This window comes from Ixodes scapularis, unplaced genomic scaffold (assembly GCF_016920785.2).
Source record: "Ixodes scapularis isolate PalLabHiFi unplaced genomic scaffold, ASM1692078v2 PGA_scaffold6__148_contigs__length_123643588, whole genome shotgun sequence".
NCBI lineage: Eukaryota > Metazoa > Arthropoda > Arachnida > Ixodida > Ixodidae > Ixodes > Ixodes scapularis.
In genome coordinates, this window is record NW_024609881.1 from 22812322 (window position 1) to 22833818 (window position 21497).

Here is a 21497-nt window from a genome sequence, read left to right on the forward strand (position 1 = left end):
AGAATCGCAAGTTCAAATGTTTCCCCCCCTTTACATGTAGGGCACATTTTATCTGCATCTCCAAATCTAGCCTTCTGTGTGTCTTTTGCTGCCCTGTATCTTTCTCCTTAAAGGGGCACTGACAGGTAAAAAATATTTTTTTAATCTGAAATTACTTGAAACAATTTTTCAACTTTTTCCTCCATTAAGTTTTCTCCTTAACTCACAAATCGCGCATTGTACCAAACAGTTCAAGAAGACGGAAAGAAGGGAAACCCCTCTTGCTGGGATTCTCGTTTGTGTACCCGGACACCACCATTTTCCTCCTAGAAGATTAGCCTGTCGCTTAGAACTTGGAACAAAAGTTGCTTTCCGCAATCCATTCACCCCGAAGCAGACAGTGCTGTGGAAGCTACGTGCTCGTTCGGCCAGCCACACTTTTGCCACTTGATCACGCGCCCTCGCGCATACCCACCTGAGAACGAGGTCACCTGATGCAAGGGAGGCAGCTGATTGGTCCGGCAAGCGCACAGCTTCCACTGCACTGTTAGCTTAAAGGGGCACTGACACATCAAAATCATATTTTTTTTTATTATCCGAAACGATTGATAACGATGCCGGGACATTACCCTCAAAATTTGAAATTTGGGAATTCAGTATTTGTGAAGTAAAAAAACAATTTCCAAATGCCGAATTCGAAGTTCCCGTGCGATCGGCGCCGGTGCCTTGACGTCAAAAATCGCGGCGACCTGAGAGTCGACTTTCTTTCACCACTCCCTGCTGTTGCCATGGCGACCCAAAGCGAGGAGGAAAGGAGTGAGCGGCGGCCGCGGCGGCGTTGCGGCGGACCGGTTTTGAGCGGTGTCGCCTGTTTTCCGTTGGAGGATACAAATCCAGGAGACGGCACCACAACGAACTCCCGATTTTTGGTATTTCAAAAAGAAGGGCCGTAGTGCGTTCGCAATTGCGTTAAAAAACATGTTTTACGATTGCCGTTATTAAATGTTATAGAGATGTCGCCTACAAAGCTTCTAAATTTCCTGATTTTTGACGTCACTGATCAAAAGAAGCGAGAGGCGGTAAAATCAAACGCCAAAAATAAAAAGGCGCGCGCGCGCGCGGGAAACTTTTTTCGCTATGCGTTTTTTTTTGCGTGTCTATGACTGCAACTTGCATCGTTTTAGACAATAAAAATAAATACGACCTTTGGGGTGTCAGTGCCCCTTTAAAGGTGAAGAGGATAAGTGAGGTCCAGTGTCGAGGCGGGACGTGCGTTTAGGGCGGGTGAATAGTTTGGGTACCGTAGATGTTTCGCATTGAAAAAGCAGAGCTTTCAAGGGGAAGGAGGTACAGAATAGTCTTCTGTATTTTCAGATTTTCGTACTAAAAGTCAGGCTTTTGACTTTCTACCTTTTTTATTTTGGTCCACTAAACGATATGCTATTAGTAAAATCCCACTTTAAATTTATTTATCCTGGCGCCTAAATTTCGTTTTATGGGCCCTTTAAAACCGATGCCTGGAGATTACCCTCCAGATTCAGAAGTTCGGAACTAAGTACTGAAAAGACTTCATTTTCACAAGAACCTAATTTTTGCTAAATTCTCTAATTGTCTACAATTCGCAAAAAATAAGTCCTGCGAACAATTCCGGTAAAATGTAAACACATTGGAATCTAGATTGAGATCCCACAGCTTTGCGAAAATTAAAACCCACGAATTGTTCCAAAAGTTCAGCTTTGACCTAAATAGGGAAATATTAAGCCCGCGAAAAATACGTCGTTTACAGTATTTGTTAAGTAAAAAAACAATTTCCCGAAGCCGAGTTTAAAGCTTCTGCGTGACCCGCAGCAGTGCAGTGGCATCAAAGATGGAGTCGTCCTGCAACTCGAGCTTTTGACGCGCCTCCGAATCATCCCGACCTGAAGTGTCGTGTCGCCCGCATTCCGTGATCAAACACTCTTTTCCGTGCCTGCGTCTGCCGCCCATCGCTGTAAGCAGACAGCGCTTCACTTTCGAGTTTGAAGTTCGTTGGGCTCTTTCAGCGATCTCAAATTCTTCAAAACGGTGTGAGGTCGAAGTGGACGCACAGTGGACTTTTGTGAGCGACGTGAGGGGCCTCATTGTGCCGGTTCTCCTTGAAACACTGGAGACTCCACTTAATGGTGCCAGTTGCAAATGAGTGCTTCTATGAATCGAATTCCAAATTGCAGCAAATTATTAAACAGGACAGCTGCATCTGGATCTTGGTTGGGCTTTCCTTGTGTGTCAATACATATGGTCTTTTCTTGTAGGTGATGGAGCCAGATGGTTAGGGGAAACCAGCTGCCCCCTGAAAGTCACCGAAGACATCTGGTTCGGATGCTGTTCCTGCACCTATGTCACCAGAGATCAGCATGCAATTTTGAGCCACCTGGCTGCCCATGGTGATGAACAATTCAAGTGCCAGCATCCTTCCATGTCTGGCTCCTCCCAAGTGCTCGGCAACACTCAGAACCACAAGAGTGAAAAGCCATTTAAGTGCAAGCTTTGCTCCCAAGAGTTTGCTTATAATTCCCTTCTGACCTGTCATAATCGAACACATGCTGGTGAAAAACAATTTAAGTGCATGCAATGCCCCAAAGCCTTCACTTGGAAGAAAAGTCTGATGTACCACAATCGAACACACACAGGTGAAAAGCCATTTAAGTGCAAGCTTTGTCCCAAAGAGTTTGCTTGTAATTCCCTTCTGACCGTACATAATCATTTGCACACTGTTGAAAAGCCATTTAGATGTAGAAGTGCACCAAAGCCTTTGCTAAAAATTCTTCTCTGCGAAGACATAATCGAACACACACAGGTGAAAAGCCTTTTAAGTGCATGCAATGCCCCAAAGCCTTTGTTCAGCGTAGAAATCTGATATACCACAACCGAACACACACAGGTGAAAAGCCATTTAAGTGCAAGCTTTGCCCCGAAGAGTTTGCTCGTAATTCCCTTCTGACCTACCATAATTATTTGCACACTGGTGAAAAGCCATTTAAGTGCTTGCAATGCCCCCGAACTTTTGTTGAAAATTCCCATCTGCGTCGTCATAATCAACTACACACTGGTGAAAAGCCATTTAAGTGCAAGCAGTGCCCCCGAGCCTTTGCTCAATATTCTTATCTGCAAAGGCATAATCGAATGCACACCAGTGAAAAGCCATATAAGTGCAAGTGGTGCTCCAAAGCCTTTGCTGCGAGTAGCAGGCTGACCCACCACAATCGTATGCACACAGGTGAAAAGCCACATAAGTGCAAGCAGTGCCCCAAAGCCTTTGCTGAAAGTTCCGCTCTGATATATCATAATCGAACACACACTGGTGAAAAGCCATTCAAGTGCAAGCAGTGTCCCCAAGCTTTCACTCAAAATTCTTTTCTGCGAAAACATAATCGAACACACGCTGTTGAAAAGCCATTTAAGTGCAAGCAGTGCCCCCGAGCCTTTACTGATAATTGTGCTCTGATAAATCATAATCGAACACACACTGGTGAAAAGCCATTTAAGTGCAAGCAGTGCCCCTTAGCCTTTGCTAGCAATAGCAGTCTGACTTACCACAATAGAGCACACACAGGTGAAAAGCCATATAAGTGCAAGCAGTGCCCCAAAGCCTTTGCTCAAAGTTCCACTCTGAGATATCATAATCGAACACACACTGGTGAAAAGCCATTCAAGTGCAAGCAGTGCCCCCAAGCCTTTGCTCAAAATTCTACTTTGCAAAGACATAATCGAACACACACAGGTGAAAAGCCATTTAAGTGCAAGCAGTGCCCCCAAGCCTTTGCTCAAAATTCCCATCTTCAAAGCCATAATCGAACGCACACTGGTGAAAAGCCATTTAAGTGCAAGCAGTGCCCCCGAGCCTTTGTTCAAGATACTGCTCTTAAAAATCATAATCGAACACACACTGGTGAAAAGCCATTTAAGTGCAAGCAGTGCCCCCAAGCCTTTGCTCAAAATTCCCATCTTCAAAGCCATAATCGAACGCACACTGCTGAAAAGCCATTTAAGTGCAAGCAGTGCCCCCGAGCCTTTGTTCAAGATACTGCTCTTAAAAATCATAATCGAACACACACTGGGGAAAAGCCATTTAAGTGCAAGCAGTGCCCCTTAGCCTTTGCTCAAAATTCCTCTCTACAAAACCATAATCGAACGCATACAGGTGAAAAGTCATTTAAGTGCAAGCAGTGCCCTTAAAGCCTTCTCTCATAATACTAGTCTGATCCACTATTATTGAAAACAGTGTTTAAGGGGGAACACTGGTCTTGGAGCTTTTTTTCTTATTTTATGACCAAACTCAATGAAACTGCACAAGTTTGTTCAGCTTTTTGTGCTGATTTCATATATCTGGTAATTTCTTGATTCAGTAGAATTGTCCTGAAGATAATTAAAACTTGCCTGCCCTTGTTTGGAGGAATGATAGGGAAAAAAAATTCTCAACAAAACACCCTTTTAACGCATGGCCAGATACTGCAAAGTGTAAAGAATACAATGTTGGAAGTACTTTTAAGATAAACCTATTATTAGTGATTCTACAGCATATTGAAGTTCAGTGCTCAATGCATGACTGACAAGTAATACAACAAAAGATAAAATAAAAAAAATTTCTAGACTTATATTAAAAAATCTGTTCTCAACATTGTATGCTTCACACATTGAGCAACACATTTCAAGAAAGGTTATATTCCTGACTGCTGTAGATGCTGAGATATCCCCCCCCCCTGCAAATTTTCAACGAGTCCAAAAATTGTGTTATGAGAAAACAATGTTTTAGAGTCAACTTTAATGCACATTCAGCCCGCATAGAAATTATAAATTCATTTATATCTCGAATATTCATCCACGAAATTAGAAGCTTGGTAGATTCAGAAAAACAACAGCCATAGCCGTTTTCAAAAGAATGCAGTTTTAGGAAGTTTTTGGCTCTAAAGACCCATGTTCCCCCTTAAGGAGAAACGAGGGTCTAACTTTTTCTAAATTTTTCATTTATTGTGCCGAAATTTAGGATACTGATGTATTTCTCAATGGTGATTTCAAATACGCAATTAGTTTTCAGATAGCTTTACTGCAGGTTTTCCCGCTCAATTTATTCCAAGCGACGACCAATTTAGTTTCAGGGTCACTCAATTTAATCCAAGCGCCATACAATTCAATCCAAGTGCCACACAATTTAATCCCGGGGTCGGTCATTTTAATCCACAACATATATATATGCACTTATTGTATTCAGTGGTTGTGTTTTGCTTACACATTTGGTAACTACGAACAATTGTTTATACAATTAGAATTTTTGGCAGGCAATTGATAATTTATCACTAATGTGATTACTTTGAGTTACTAGTCCCACTATGGACGAGGCTTAATTGATATGTTGGTTACTCTTTTTAAAGTGCAGCTCTTAGCTTAGGCACCCCTTTCCGGCTTGAGCAGCGTCGCCGTCGGCGTAACCACGTGGTTCATGATGGGTAAATTCCCGGGCTAATTTTAGCGGAAAAATCCCCCCGCTAAATTTAGCGGAAAGTTTTCCCAACCAAATATAGCGGAAAATTTTTCCCGCCAAATTTAGCGGAAAATTCTCTTCGCTAGATCTAGTGGAAAACTTTTCCCGCTATATTCAGCGGACAAATTTCCCCGCTAAATATAGCGGAAAATTTCCCCCGCTAAGTCTAACAGAAAATTTTCCCCACTATATTTAGCGGAAAAATTTCCCCGCTAAATTTAGCAAAAAATTTTCCCCACCAAATCTGGCGGAAAATTTTCCCCGTTTAGCGGATAATTTTTTCCGCTAAATATAGCAGCAAATTTTGTTTGTTAAATATAGCGGAACATTTTCCCCGCTAGATCTAGCGGATTTTTTCCCGCTTTATTTAGCGGCAAAATTTCCTTGCTAAATCTAGCAAAAATTTTTCCCCGCCAAATCTACGGAAAAATTTTCCCTCTAAACGGAAAATTTTTTCCACTAAATCTAGGGGAAAATTTTCTCCATTAAATATAGCGGGAAAAATTTTCTGCTTGATCTAGTGGGAAACATTTTCCGCGAAATTTAGCCGGGAGACGTTTCCACTAGATTTAGCGGGGAAAATTTTTCGCTAGACTTAACGGGGAAAATTTTTCGCTAAACTTAGCGAGCAAATATTCCCGCTAAATTCAACGGGGGAAATTTTCCGCTAGATTTAGCAGGAAAAAAGTGAAAGCCGTTTACAACTCCCTGTAACGCCGAATTGGAGCGCAGCTCTTGAGAGTGTAGCAGCTAGTCAACGATGGCACCACTGGAAGAAGAAAAAGAGACGGGGGCACGAGGGAATAGAAAGCAGGCATTCCGAATCGCCATTCTATCCCGCCGTTTTGGAGCCACGACTTCAAACAGTTCCTTAAAAACTTGAAGATCAAGCAAGTAACTTCAAACCCTTACCATGCCCGATCAAATGGCATGGCCGAACGAGCCGTGAGGCAGGCGAAACAATTGCTGAGAAAAAGTGTGAACACGGAAGAGTTTTACTATGCACTTCTTGAATGGCGCAACACTCCACAAGACGAGGTCCTCCAATCGCCTGTACAAAGACTGATGAGCCGGCATACAAGAACGCTGTTGCCCACCAGGCTTGAACATTACCTACCTGTTATCGTGCCGCCCAAAGCCATCATACAACGCCTTACAAAAATAAGGCAACAGCAGAAGGCTAGCTATGACAAGTCCTCTCGAGCACTAGCAGATATTGAAACAGGTTCTCAAACTACCGTCTACAACAGCCTCAAGCATACGTGGTCACCTGCCATAGTAGTGGGCCATTATCCTACAACATTCAGACCCCGGAAGGCCAAGTGCTTCGGAGGACACGCAAACACTTAAGACCAGTGGCGCAATCCCCCCAAAAGACGACCTCCGAGGCTACAGAGCCAGTAAACGAGGGCCAAGTTGAGTCTGAGCCGCACCCGCTGCTTCGAAGAGGGACAAGGGATAGAAGGCCACCACAAAGATATGGACATGACCGCAATATTTAGGCTTACACAGATCTCTAAACTCATTTTTTTTTTTGAGAAAGGAGATGTAGCAGCTAGCCAACGATGGCACCACTGGAAGAAGAGAAAAACACGACGGACACGGGGGCACGAGGGAATAAAATGCGGGCATTCCGAATCGCCATTCTGGCTGATGCGTGCTGCTTCGTACAAGGAGGAGGAGGGAAGGGTACTGATGGGAGTGTAGACCCCTCCTCCTCCTCCTTCCCTCATACTTTAATATGCTCTGGGGGGGTCACCTAACCTCGAGGGGAGGGGGTCACATGACGTCGGGGGGAGGAGGGGGTCACGTCGCCTCGGGGAGGGGCCACGTGACCGTGGGGTGACCTTAATTACGCTGACACCGCTCAAGCTGGAAACGGGTGCCTAAGAGCTGCGCTCTAAAATTTGCGCTAAATTTAGTGGAGTAAATTTTCTGCTAGATGTAGCGGGGAAAATTTTGCGCTAAATTTAGCTGGGAAATTTACCCATCCTGCACCGCGTGGTTACGCTGAAGGACGCCGACGCCGCTTAAGCCGGAAAGGGTTGCCAAAGAACTGTGCTCTAAAAAGAATAACCAACATATCAATTAAGCCTCGTCAATAGTGGGACTAGTAACTCAAAAGTAATCACATTAGTGATCAGATTATCAATTGCCTGCCAAAAATTCTAATTGTATAAACAATTGTTCTAAGTTACCAAATGTGTAAGCGAAACACGACCACTGAACACAATAAGTGTATATATATTGTGGATTAAATTGACTGACCCTGGGATTAAATTGTGTCGTGCTTGGATTAAATTGTATGGCGCTTGGATTAAACTGAGTGACCCCGGGATTAAATTGGTCGTCGCTTGGATTAAAATGAGTGGGAAAACCTGTAGGTCCTGAGCTATCACTAAATTTGTAATCTTAATTAGGCCCTCATTACGGGTCGTTAGCATAAAATTCTTTAGATTATGTCAACTGCTTATAGAATTGCATTTACCAAGACATGCTTTGTGCAGTGATGCTATTTCTGTTGCTTTATGTCATGCAATAATTATAATTAATTAGTTCTAAAGCCTTAATTAGATGCTAACGACCCGTAAGAAGGACCTAATTAAAATTTCATATTTATTGATAACTCAGGATCTAGTAAAGCTATCTGAAAACTAATTGTATGTTTAAAATCACCAATGAGAAATACATCAGTATACTGCATTTCAGCGAGATAATTAAAAAATAAAAAAGTTAAGACTCGTATCATCTTAAAAACCTTACAAGTGCAAACAATGCCCCAAAAGCTTTGCTCAGTTTAGTTGTTTGTCCGCCAGAACCCAATGCACACGTGTGGAATGCCTTGCGGTTGACCCGTAATTTGAGTCTGCCCCATGTCTAATCATTTAGCTCGTGCAAAACAATGTCTTTTCAATCAAAGTATGCATATAACTGAGTGCAAAATAGGTCCCAAGGCATTTGCTCAGCTTAATAGTGAAGCTCACCGCAAGGAAGCGCGTATGCGTAAGAAGCCTCACAAATCCGAGCAGCATTCCAGGCCATTTTCTAAACGGCCTTGCCTCATCAGGCACATGCTAATGCTTTAGGTTAACAAACCTTAAGGGCATTTGCATAAAGCCTGCAGCAGGTAGGCCTTTCAAATGCCAGCAATATCCAAGAAGTTTCTATCATTATTCCAGCCTGGTTGGCTACACAGTCAGACTCTTTGGCAATGCTCTGCAGCCTTTCCTCCGAATGCCATCATTTGTCATCGCAGAAATGTATTGGTGTGTAGGAAATGATTCTTCTCCACCTGTGATCTAGAGGCTGGTTAATGAATAGGGGAAATTGTTTAATGAATTTCAAAGCAGCTACTTTGTGTTCTGCACCTGAATGTACACTAGGTCATTTTCTAGCTCTTGTTCCAAGCTCCCTTGAACTTGCTCGATGTATGCTTATTGAGGCGAGGTCTAATATGTTTGTAAAAATGTCTTGATTGTTCTCTTTTGATACTTCTGTTATCTACCTGGAAGATATAATCGTGCCGAAAGTTGATATGTGACCATTATTCAGTCTTGAATATTAAAAAGAAAAAGGTGTGCAGTTTCAACTTTTACTCTGTTGTTTCTTTCAGCTGCTGCGGTTTGTGGTACTGAAGTGACGGCTGGTCTGCATGCTTGTGACTGCTTATGATCAAAGAAACCTGTTTTAAGCCTTTTGTGAGGGTTTACAACTTTCTGCAGTGCTGTGCAGCCGGTCGTAAGCAGTCACAAGAGGCTTCAAAACCGGTCTTGTCTCAGTCGGTTGTAGTCAAACGCCAGTGTGTGAATCAAAGGGCAACTCCGCTCAATTCCGAAAAATTTAAGCTTACATGTGATTCCATTTCACAAAGCACTACTAAACAGCTCTACGTCCTCGGATCCGCGAAACGTGGAATATTATTTGTGTAATCTTAATTTAAACATCAGCTGATACCGAAAACAAACCTTCGGTTGCGTCAGGCAACATTGGTCTCGTGTAGTCAGTCATAGTCACGTCACGTCGAACCACGTGGTCTTGTGACGTTCGTGGGGGCGAGGGACAGGACACGCGACGCGGGCAGGTCGCTTCGCACGGCTTTGGTGAATAGAATACTGGGCAGTGTAGCGAGCGCGGGCGGAGGGGGGGGGGGGGGGGGGGGCATTTAAACGATGACCGGATCGGCGGCCGCGAGAGGGTGCAACGTGTAGTAGGCGTGCTGCCGGAGTGTGGAGCGCAGGCAGCGGTAGTGCTTGGCTGGCGTGGCGTTCCGCACGGGTTCTGTTGTTTCATATTGTTTGGCTAATTCTTTACGGTACACTTTATTTCTGCTGTTTCACATATCATTTATCGCACTAATTCGTTGCCAAATGCTTCGTCCGAGACGTGCATCTTCGGGCAGGACGCCACAGTACACATCGCATCACTGCTAGCGCGAACATGACATTGGCACTTTTTCGCATTTACTTCGAAAGCGTATTAGCGAAGACGAAATTTTATCACCCGAATTATAGACCCGAATGAGCTTTTCCCCCCAGCAATTAGAATTTTGCTGAGATCCTTTGGTTTCTCTTAGGAAAACCGGCGATCGCTTGTTTGCGCTAACATTGGGGAAGTAATTGCCCTTGCTGCTACCGGTTGGGACGTCGTTAGTTGAATGCCTCGCTCTGCCCAGCAATTTTTGCTATAAATTGGCGCTGTATCCATTTTGAATACCCCTTCTGGACTGCATTGACGAAACTTGTGGAAAATTCGTAACTAACATGCTCATACTAAAAGTGTTTTTGCCTTCCCTCTTTGTACTGGCATCTTCACAGTCATGTATTTATGACACCTGCTTTCAGATATCGTTTTCCTTTGTTTTAGATTTTCCCAATATTTTCTCGCTCCGTGTCCATTTTCCCGGCAGTTGTTTCCGTGTTGCCTGGCTGTCTGCATCAGAATTTTCGAACCGTAGGTGTCATTGTTTGCTAAAAAGTTCCTTTTTCTTTTTTTGTGTGTAACGCAGGATAGTTTGTTTTTCTCCTTCTTTGATGGCTAACATTCTCACATTTTTTTAAAGGAATGAAAATTGTCAGTAAAGCTAAAGCATGAAACACATGAGCGGTAAAACTGGGTGTTGCGCGCCGTTGGCCCCTCGCCGCTAGGTGCGCCACAGACGCACCGCACGGCTTTGTCTCTATCTAGAGCACTATATAGCTCCTTCGGAGCAGAGTAGCGCAATCTAGAACGCCGCCTCTCGGCGACTAGCGGCGAACGCCCGGAGGTTCCAACTGCGGTCAGAAATGCATGGAGAACGTAAGACAATCGCTGTTTCTTCAGTATTGTGGGGGTGTACGGAGTGGCAATTGTTTTTGACATAATAATGGAACATTTTAGAATAATTTGCGCTAAGTTTTGTGCCCCGCAAGGACCTGACTTTTTTTAAAAAATTGCTTGAGCGGCATCATACAGCAGACGACACGGCGACGTCGCACCATTCACGTGACCCGCTCCGGCCAACCCGAAAAGCCCATCTCCGCTGCGAGCAAAAATCGTCTGCTTCAAACGCCATTGCCTTGGAAATTGCCTTCTCAAAATTTGCACACGCATCCGATATTATTAAAACTTTGATAAAGTGTTTAGTGCTTTACTAACTTCACGGCAGACTAGTTTTGAAAAGTGTGAACTCGCCCTTCATTTTTTAATCAGCCGTGTTGTATCGATCTCCATGTATTCTCCCATAGGGCGGGCCGCCTCCTGGAACCCTGAGTACCACGTGACTCGCGCCGAGCCGCTCTGTCGGCCATGTTGTCGGCAAAACACGGGGTTCAAAGGATTGCGCTACTCTGCTCCGTAGGAGCTATATAGTGCTGTATCTCTATCCGCGTCTCCAGCTCGACGCTCGCCCTCCCGCGGCGGAAACGGGAAGCGCTCTAGTGAGGGTCCCCCGATTCTCCTGCTCAGCGGGCATGGCGGAACTGCTCGCGATCATGGCTCGCGAAATGTCGTTTCCGAATGAAAACAGCACTCTTCACTGTCCCAACGTAGTGCTGCAGCCGGTATGGGATTGTACCTTACTGGAGAGTTTTAGTATTGCGCATAGAAGCAAACGCAAGCGGCGTGCGTCTGCGTTAGAGTTGCGTGCCCCACGTTGTGCGTGCGCCTCATCGCCATGCGCCATCCAAGACCTCAATTTCGGGCTCCGCGCACGTACAGTGTAGAACGCGCAAAGCTAACGCAAACACACAGGGCTTGGGTTCGCTCGTATACGCAACATTAAAACTCACTACTGTTTCACCGGCTTCCAACGCCAACGAAACGTGCTGCAGTGAGCAGACGTGCAAGCAGGTAGGCGTTCCTTCGAACTGGAAAGGCTGAGATTGGCAAAACGACGGCGAGCAAATACAGAAGTAAATAAATGTTATGAAAACTAGTAATTAAAAAAAAAAAGCTTTTTTTTAACTTTTGGGCATTTGGTCTGGAAGTATATTGGCGGCGACTTTGGACGTTTCGCCGATTGTCAAAAGTCGCGACTTTAATAGCACAATATACTTTACCCACAAATAATGTGATTTTACATGGATTTCTCACATTAGCTAGAATATTTTCATTGATTTTAGACTATTTTTATTTTATTTGTAATTAAAATGCAGCAATTGGAACCAGTGATGATAATTAGCACAGTTTTCATTGTCATATTTCTTCGCGCGTTTAAAATTAGATCATAAGCAACAAATTATATTAGATCTTGAAGAATTACTTATTCAAATATGTGAATTTTAATATTATTATTATTAATACAAATCGCGGCAATGTATGCCTCTAATTAACGCCAAGATCACGAGAATACTTTTTTCAGAAAGGTATAATTCTGTTTTCTTTTTAGCATATAAAAAACTCTGGCATAGTTATCAAGATAGTCAAACAGTTAAACGCTGGATGTAATATGAAGTCCTACGCGTCACGCGGTAAAACACACACACACACACTTCAGCTTTCTGACTCGGATTCCGTCTTGGGTTGTTGCAGTGAGAGCAGCGTTTATTAGTTTATGCGTTTCTTGGACATATTGTAAAATTTGGAATTATTCTCTTATTCTTGTGCTGGGATAATTTTCATTATTTCCCATGACAATTATCTGAGCGAGAAAAAGGCAGCGAGATTGCACAGATATCACACTGATTTTTTCAACAACTACGAATATCAGCCTGGATCGAACAGTATATATGTCACAAAATAAAGTTTCCGCGAACAACTTTTCTAAGTAAATAATTACGATGTGAGACAAATCTTGAGTCATAAATGAATCCGAAATTAAGACCTCTATCGAGAAATTAAATCCAAAATAGAGGTAAGTTTCGGTTTCGCTCCAGAATTAAAACGCGCATCCTTCCGTAATTAATACGCTAAACACCGTTCTTATTTTCAGGTTAAAGAGGTGACCTGCGCTCATAAAACATTAGCTTCCTCGTATTACCAGAAATAATTTATGCCGCTCAGTGAAGCCAGCACACTAGACATGCTCAACAGCGGCACGCATCTCTGACCCTCACTAAACCCGCCATCTTGGAAAATGAGTGGCGCCACCTATAGTTAGTTGGAGTGGGTAGCGCCATTTTGGGAGCGAGAGAGAAAAGGGGAAAGAGCTACCACCGCTTTCCCCCTTTCTGGTTGTGTAGAACGAGTGAAAGTCCCGGATGAGAGGCTTGGCCGGTGTTTGGTGTCGGCAGTGCCCCAACAAGCAGAAAGTGGAATTTTGGAAATTTTTTTCGCGGGAAAAACACACAAGGCTGAGTGTCCTTTCCGAGCCATTGTGTCAGAAAAGAACACTTGGCAGGTTCAGATCAGTCGGTTCTTACAGCGCCATTTGGACACTCTTGCGCTAAAAGACCCTTTTTTTGGTGCAAAGCTCGCTAGAAATAGTCAATGAACTTAGAGAAGGTTTTCAGAATGCTGTCACTGCAATATCTGTGGATGTTGAGGACTTATATTATTCCGTTCCTCACGATGGACTTCTCAAGGCTGTTCGGGATAAGATCAACGAGTCTGGAGAAATTAGATTTCAAAGTTCCGCGGGCGTTAGCAGCGATCATTTTTTAGAGCTGCTAGTCTTTTATCTTCAGTCGACTGCCGTCAGTTTTGACGAGAGATATTTTGTACAAAAGTCTGGTGTGTGCATTGGGTCGACAGTTGCCCCTGTTTTGTGTAACATTTTTTTGGCATCACTGGACCGGCAAATTTCAGATAGACTTGCAGATTTCCATGTTTTAAAGACGTATAGATACGTAGATGACTATTTTTTAATTTTAGATACAGACTCGGGTTTGGAGAAAACGGTTGAGAAGATTGTCGGACTGTTTAGGGAGGTGTCAGGCGGACTTAATTTTACCTGGGAATTGCCTGTGAATAACTGCATTCAGTTTTTAGACATTTTGATCCTTTTTTCTGAAGAACATGTCTGTTGGCAGTATAGTCCGCGTACTAAGAAAAGCCTGGTGTTGTTTGAAAGTGCTCACTCTAAACTGGTAAAGAGGGGTATAGCCTTGACATGTCTAAGTGCGGCTCTGGAAAAAAGTTGCAACCACCAGATGAAAATCAGTTTTGAACGACAATCAAAAAGGTTAACAGACGCGGGGTACCCCTCTAATCTAATCTCTAGTTGTTGTGAGAGCCTTCTTCAAAAGCTAAAAAGAAGTAAAAAAGGCAGCGAGGCACGTAAAGAAAAGAAACGAGTGCAAGTCATTCCGTACATGCGTACCCTATCTCGTAATCTAAAAAAGGTAGCTGGTAGATACGACATCAACGTGGTTTTTTCTGCACCGTGTAAACTTGCCAGGATATGTCCGATGTTGACAAGGCAGAAAAAGGCACCGTGCTCCAAGAAACACGCGGTGCAATATACTGCGTGCGTCACCAATGTGGTGTACGAGATTCCGTTTAGTTGTGGCAGAGTCTACATTGGGCAGACTGGGCGCTGCTTCAATGATAGAGCACGTGAACATAATTTGTGTGTGCGCAACAACGCGGGGGGCCATCTTGCTGACCATTGTGGGCGATGTGGATGTAAACCTGACCTGACTGGCACAAAGTTTTTAAGAAAGGCAAAGGAAAAAACGGAAAGAGAGATTATAGAGGCATTCTACATAAAAAAGAAAGAAAACAATTGCGTCAGCGCTCCCTCTTTGTATTTGCTCCAGAGTGAGATGGTGTTTCTGGAAGGTTGGCTCTGATTGCCGCGATTGAATCCGATGTGGTTTGGCCAATGTGTATATATAGGTGACAATGGTGTTAATAAAAACCAGTTGAGAGTGAAGCGCCTGTCCTGTCGTCCGTGTTTCTTTATTGTCCTCGTTTGTTCGCGCTTTTTAACCTTTTATTCAGGAGTTAGAAACGCTCGGACGCAGACAAGACCTTCGTTAATTCCTTTGAGCGCTGACGATAAAAAAAGAAATGGCAATGTCATTTTGAGTATTTTGGGACACCGGCATGCACTGCCAAAAATATATTGCGTTTACCCGTTTATTGCAGGAAGAGCTGAGAGAAGGCACAAGATAGAATGCGGTTCTCCCTGCCTGCAAATAGAGTTTCGTAGGCACGGAGCGTGATGCTAGCGGGAGCTCGTGCGGTATCTTTGAGCATGGATTGGGCACGCACCGGCAAGGCTCACAATCCCAGCGTGTGCTCCAAAAGTTTTTAGTACCTTGAACGAAGTTCATTTGCAGACTCAGCATCACCCCAGCTAGGCAAATAAAAGACACCACAATGCCTATGAAACCAGGACTTTTCGGTAATGTTTAGCATTACCGACGTTCTTGCCTTACCAGCACCTTGGTTTAATTTGTACACATTTTATAAACGTTGAATACTACCTGCAACTGTGCACATGTGCACGGAAGAATGTGCGACGTTTGCTATTCACGCGCCTCGAGCACAAAACTATCCATCAAATACACATACTTGTTTTCCCTCGGTTAAAATAAAACATGGCGCGTTCTCGGTTGCCATCTAGTGCGTTTCTTATTTATCCCATTTATTAGGGAGGCGGTTTTTCATCCTTACTCTGTTTCGAGATATTGTTTTGACGTTCTCACGCGCAAAGTACGCCCTTGAGTTCACTTGCAAATAGTATAAGCTTTGCCGCACACCCGCGGGCGTACCTTACTGCGTGAGTTACAAATGAGGACAAAGAGATCCTTCAGCAAAGACTTCAAAAGACGAGCAATTTTTTTATTGTCAATAAATTGTTCTAATATTTTCATAGGACAAATCACACACAACGATGAACACAAAATATTTATCATTATCTGGCCTAGTTGCCCTTTCCAGAAAAAGTTCTCTTCGACTACAAAGATGTCCGTCACAAAATAACTACTGGACATTTCTTGTCATATGCAACCTCCTACACAAAAAATTCTAAGCAAGGCAAAAGAACCCTTTTTATTCAGGATGTCGCCGGAGTTTAGTGTTCTGCTGTGGCTGAGGATCCGAAACAACCTTTTTTTTAGAGCGCAGCTCTTAGGCGCTCCTTTTCAAGTTGAGCGGCGTCGGCGTCAGTGTAACCGCCGCTTAATATACACCTTTCCAAAAAACGCTCCTAGGCCGCCGCCATGTTGCTAATGCTGATGCGGATGGTGTGACTCTCGCGCCCTCTAACAGCTAGAAATTTTCTGCCACACTCTTGGACTGTGAAGACCCGCTCAGCGCGGTTCTCTACCTACTTTTTTGCGGTTTTGCATTCGACGTTTTCCGGCCCCTCTTGAAAGTTTCCACCTAATTTTTTTTTCATGCGCGCTGCGTACCCTTTCTGTGTTATCTTCCACTGTGAGAAATAAGGCTGGTAAGTGCCTGGCCATTGAAGCTTTTCTGCTCAACATTCGCGGGAAGCGAAAGAGGTGAAGGACGTCGAAGGCCCTCGACGCGATTTTGCGAACATTGTTCTCCCCCCTCCCAGAGATAATCCGCGCAGAATACTCAGTCATCTCCAGAAATAGTTGTCCGGGTTGGGGTGGAAAACGGGTCAGTCGCGTTTGTTCCTTTGCCTTGGTGCTGTTCTGAAAAAAGGAAGCTCTCCCAAAACGTGCTCCAAAACTAAGTCAGCTTGGATTCTGTCCGATCGCCAAGATTTGACTGTCGTCGACTGTGACTGTGTTATTTGAGATCTTTCTCAATTAAATTCTTTTCGGATGACGCTGCATCGTCTGGTACGTACAATTTATTGTTCGAATGTTAACACTTGCTAAATTGTATGTCCGTGTCCTGTCCATCGGTAAACACGTTATTTGTGAGCGTGAAAAATGCATGCCTTTCGGCGATCTTCGGTTGTAATTTATTTTCGACAGCTAAGCGCTTTGTCGTTTGACATGCGGCGAATCGCGCGAGGCCGTCAAAACTTATCGTAAAAAAAAAAATTAGAACTATGCATTCAAGTCGCATTCGTTTTGTCGCGCGCGTACCCAACACAAATTGTTTATAGGTTTTTATTGCTTTTTATTTTTTTCAAATGTGGTACACTGCTTTCTTATTGACCTCGGGGAAATACGAGCACCATGAAACACAAAATACAGAGGGAAAAGACGATAATTTAGCCGCCAGCAGTGTTTGAAACTGCGCCTACGAAGGCTGCGCCTATCGAAATCACAGCCCACTCGGTTAGGGTTAGCAGGGACACCGTTGCGAGTCTAGCCTCAAACCCACTGACTGGGCTCGAAAACGGCTTGCTGCCCTTGGGGTCGAGTGTTTCTCGGAAAGGTGTATAGCGGGTAAAAGTTTCCCCGCTAAATTTACCCGGCAACTTGTTGCTAAATTTTCCCGCTAAATTTAGCGGAAAGATTTGCATGCTAAATTTAGCAGTGAAATTTTCGATAATTGCTTTGCTAAACTTAGCAGCAAATTTTTTTCGAAATTTCCCGCTAAATTTAGAGGCAATTTTTTCCCACTAAATGTAGCGAGGAAATGTTTGCTTAATTTAGCGAGAAATTTAGCAGACAGTTTCCGCTAAATGGGAGGGGAGCAGGAGAAGAGGAGGGGCATACCCTCCCCTCTGTACCCTCCCCATCCTTCTCCTCCAGAGCTGCACTCTAATGCGTCATTGCAAAGCTGCACTCTAATGCGTTATTGCAAATCTGCACTCTAATTCGTCATTGCAGAGAATTATAAATGTCTCATTTTTTTTCGATCACACATAATTTTATACAAAACCAGTGGTACAAGAAAAAAAAAACCTTAATACAAAGGCATTTATCGCACATTTGAGTGCATCTCATTGCGATGCTCCTGCTACTAGGTTTCCTCGACGCCACTCCCTTTCGGTCCGCTTTGACATTGTTTCTTCACAAGAACGTGTATCCTTGTTCGCAGAGACAATGTCGCAACCTTTTGTGTACTTCGTGGTGTGTGGAAAAGGCATTGGCAGTAAACAACAAGCTCAATTTACTGTTTGTTTTAGAGCTGGGAGGCTCATTTCGTTGCTCAGAAGGTCGGATTCATTTTTCCTGAAATACGGTAACTTAGTTCCGTGCTTCTCTCGTGTCATGCTCTAATTTGGCAATCTTCATTGGCGAAACCAAAAGAGAAAGGTCGTGCGATCCAGAGCTTTACAATGACTTACCTCGCAAACTCTCCGTCGGAGGCTGTCAACACTTTTCCGACCGATCCGGTGTAGCCATTGTCTTCGTTGCTGAAGATTTTCTTTTCTCGTCGGAACGGCAAAATGCTTCTTCCCTTTCGCAATGCTGTTTGTACAATGCACAGTGCAGCATGATGGCATCGCGTTGCTGCAAAAATCGTAATAAAGAAACAAAAAAAATGTTGGTTTGGTTGTAGTCAACGGAGCTACCGCCACCACCTCGCACAAAGATGGCGCCGGTTTCTAGCAGACCACCGAATCGCGCGGGATGATGGGAAAGCAACGGTCACGTGTCGTGCCCAATCCATCTGAAGCGAAGGGAAAGAGAACTTTTGAGAGAGAAAAGGCATGGGCGAGGAGAAATTTCTCCTCATTTTAGACAGTGGTTTTGTTGGCTTTACTTTATCTGTATCAACCTGATCCAAGCGCCTGTGCGGAAGTGACGTAAGGGCGCCAGCACCGGTCACTATTATACTGCCGCGTGGCGCCCGTTTTCATCGCTTATGTGTGCCCTGCTTAAGTGCCAATGAATACAAACTCGGCCGTGAATTTGCCTTCTTTACATCATCCTTTGAATCGTTGCTTAATGTGTGATCATTTTTGCATTTTGTAAATAATTTAGCATATCTCTGTCTCAGCAATATTTTTCCTTTTCTTTTTATGTTGTTTGTCTCGAACGAAATCTGCGGATGATAAATATGCAATCAAACTTCCGTTTCACTGTTCCTCAGGAATAAAGGTTGACAGTCAAGCTCCCGCAGTGTTGTCTTTTTTTTCTTCCATTGCATATCTTCGCTGAAGCAAATGTGCTGCGGGCAGAGCAGCTCTTTAGAATGTTCCCACTCTGCCATCCTGCTTGATGCCGGGATCTCACTGTGGCAGTTTTGTCGCCAAGAAATTGACTACCAAGTGGAAGTCCTTACCGCGGCACATAAGAGAATGGCGTCTTCTGGTGTCGGTTCTGACCGTAGCCCAATTCCTGCCCTCCAGCAGGTTTACGTACGTAGGAGGTGACATCATGTTTTTTGTACTGTTTAATGCATGTGATGGCATGGCGCTGCTTCTCAAATGGTATATGAAAAAGAGACTGGAGGAACTTCAAATAGATTTTGATTGGGCTGATAAGCAGTCCTCAGCACAGGCATCTTCGTAATTGCATTTCGTAAAACAACAGTCGCTTGTTTTCGACCATCCCTATCTAGCACTTACATGACCACAATATTTTGTGGCACCAGGCACTTGTTCCTGGCTGCTGTAGTTGTGACTCCTGGCTCTCTTCACAAAAATGCATAGATTGGATGTCTTCATAGAAGTGGCAGTGTATCTTGTTCATTTTCTTATAGCTTAAAGAGACACCAACGGTATTTATGCACATTGAGGTTTTTATTTGAACACGGCATTTGAGAGCCCAACTACCCATAACACGATTTGCGGCTCAAAATTCAGAGGCCAGATTCACGAAGAGCTTCTTAGTTTACGACAACTTACCTAAGAAGTTCGTAAGTTAAGAACATCGTAAGAACATCGCTACCAAGTCAACACAACTGTCATCGTTGGTAAAAGACGGCCCGCAGTCGTTTGCAAAGTGACATAGATGGGAACAAATTGCCGCGGCGTTTTTTGCGACATCGGATATGCAGGAGCGAGCCGACGTTATAAAAGATACGTTTGAACTACGACAGTGTCAGCAAGAGCCACGTAAATGCCTGTTCACACTACGGAGCGGACGCGCGCGTTTGATCGAAGTGCTGGATTTGCGCTATTGGACCGGGAATTGATAGGCGCTTCGGGACCGATAAAACTCGATGCTGACGTGACACCCCGCAAAGAAAGGTTGGACCGGCATTGCGACCCACGAACTCTTACAGCGATCGACAGTGAGGTGCAGTCGTGTCAGAATAAAAATGGAATGCTAATAACAGAGTGTACATACCGTGTTGCGAAGGTAATCCACACGGCGTTTATTTGAGCTTGATATCACACAAAACAGAGATAGAATCGATGAGAGCCCCTTTTCGACGACAGCGTTCGTCACCGTTGCCTCGGAAAACAAGGAGATGGCAAGAGGAAGAGATTGACCTCTTAATCTAAAATTGGGGTCAGCGATCAAACTATAATACCGGAAGGGTTCACAAGGGTCGCGCGGGCATATTCCATTTAGCACGCCAGCCGGTCGTGGGCAGACGGTCTTCGCCAAGGACCGTCAGAGCAGTGCTGCGCCGAGTCGAAGTGCCTGCTAGGCCTATCTGCCGATCGGTCGGAGTCCGTGGCAATCGTGGCCCTTGGAGTTTTTCCCGGGTGTCTGTGGATCCAGCGTTCTTGTTCGTTCGTCGTGGTCTGTTTCAAGTGCTTTTTACTTTTTTCTTGCTGCTTGAAGTCGGGACGCGTGAGAAGCGCACGTAGAAAAATAAACGTCCGTTGGTTGTCGCGACCAACTGAGCGACGCTGTCGGCCATGCTGATTTGATCGTAAGAAGTGCGTAAGACAGCTTCGGAGCTGTCGTAGGATTTCTTCGTAACCTGCACAAAGCTTACGAAAATTTCGTTTCGTGATCACAGATTTGTTCTTAAAGGAGCACTGACACCCCAAAGGTCGGATTATTTTTATTGTCTAAAACGATACAAGTTGTAGTCATATACACGCAAAAAAAACGCATCGCGAAAAAAAATTTCCCCGAGCGCGCGCGCGCCTTTTTATTTTTTGCGTTTATATTTCCCGCGCTCACCTCCTTGCTTGTTTTGATCGGTGACGTCAAAAATCAGGAAATTTGGAAGCTTTGTAGGCGACATTTCTATAACATTTAATAACAGCAGTAGTAAAACACGTGTTTTAACGCAATTGGGAACGCACTACGGCCCCTCTTTTCGAAATACCAAAAATCAGATTTCGGTGTGATGTCGCTTCCTGGATTTGTATCCCCCCTCGGAAAACTTGGCGGCGCTAACGGCCAGACGGGGTCAGTACGGCTCTGGACGGGGAAGAAACCGGTTTTTTCCCGCGCCGGCTTCTATCCCGCCTGCTTACCTCCTCCTCGCCTCGGGTTGCTGTGGCAACGGCGGAGGTCCCAAAGAAAGTCGAGTCGCAGGAGACCGGAAAATTTGACTCACTGCACTGGCGCAGATCACGCGGGAACTTCAAATTCGGCATTTGGAAATTGTTTTTTTAATTAAGAAATACGGCGTTCCTTTGAGCTCGATATCACACAAAACAAGGAGATAGAATCGATGAGAGCCGACAGTAGAGAATCGACGACAGCATTCGTCACCGCTGCCTCGAAAAACAAGGAGATGACAAGGGGAAGAGATTGACCTCTTAATCTAAAATTGAGGTCAGCGATCAAACTATAATACGGGAAATACGGGATCTCTTTTCCATCCTTGACCGTGGATCTCAGGT

At 44.3% G+C, this 21497-nt stretch overlaps 1 pseudogene; it reads right to left on the minus strand.

The window, feature by feature from the left end:
- Positions 1 to 2287: 2287 nt before the first annotated feature.
- On the minus strand, positions 2288 to 3975 carry LOC115320680 (annotated as a pseudogene).
- Positions 3976 to 21497: the final 17522 nt, after the last annotated feature.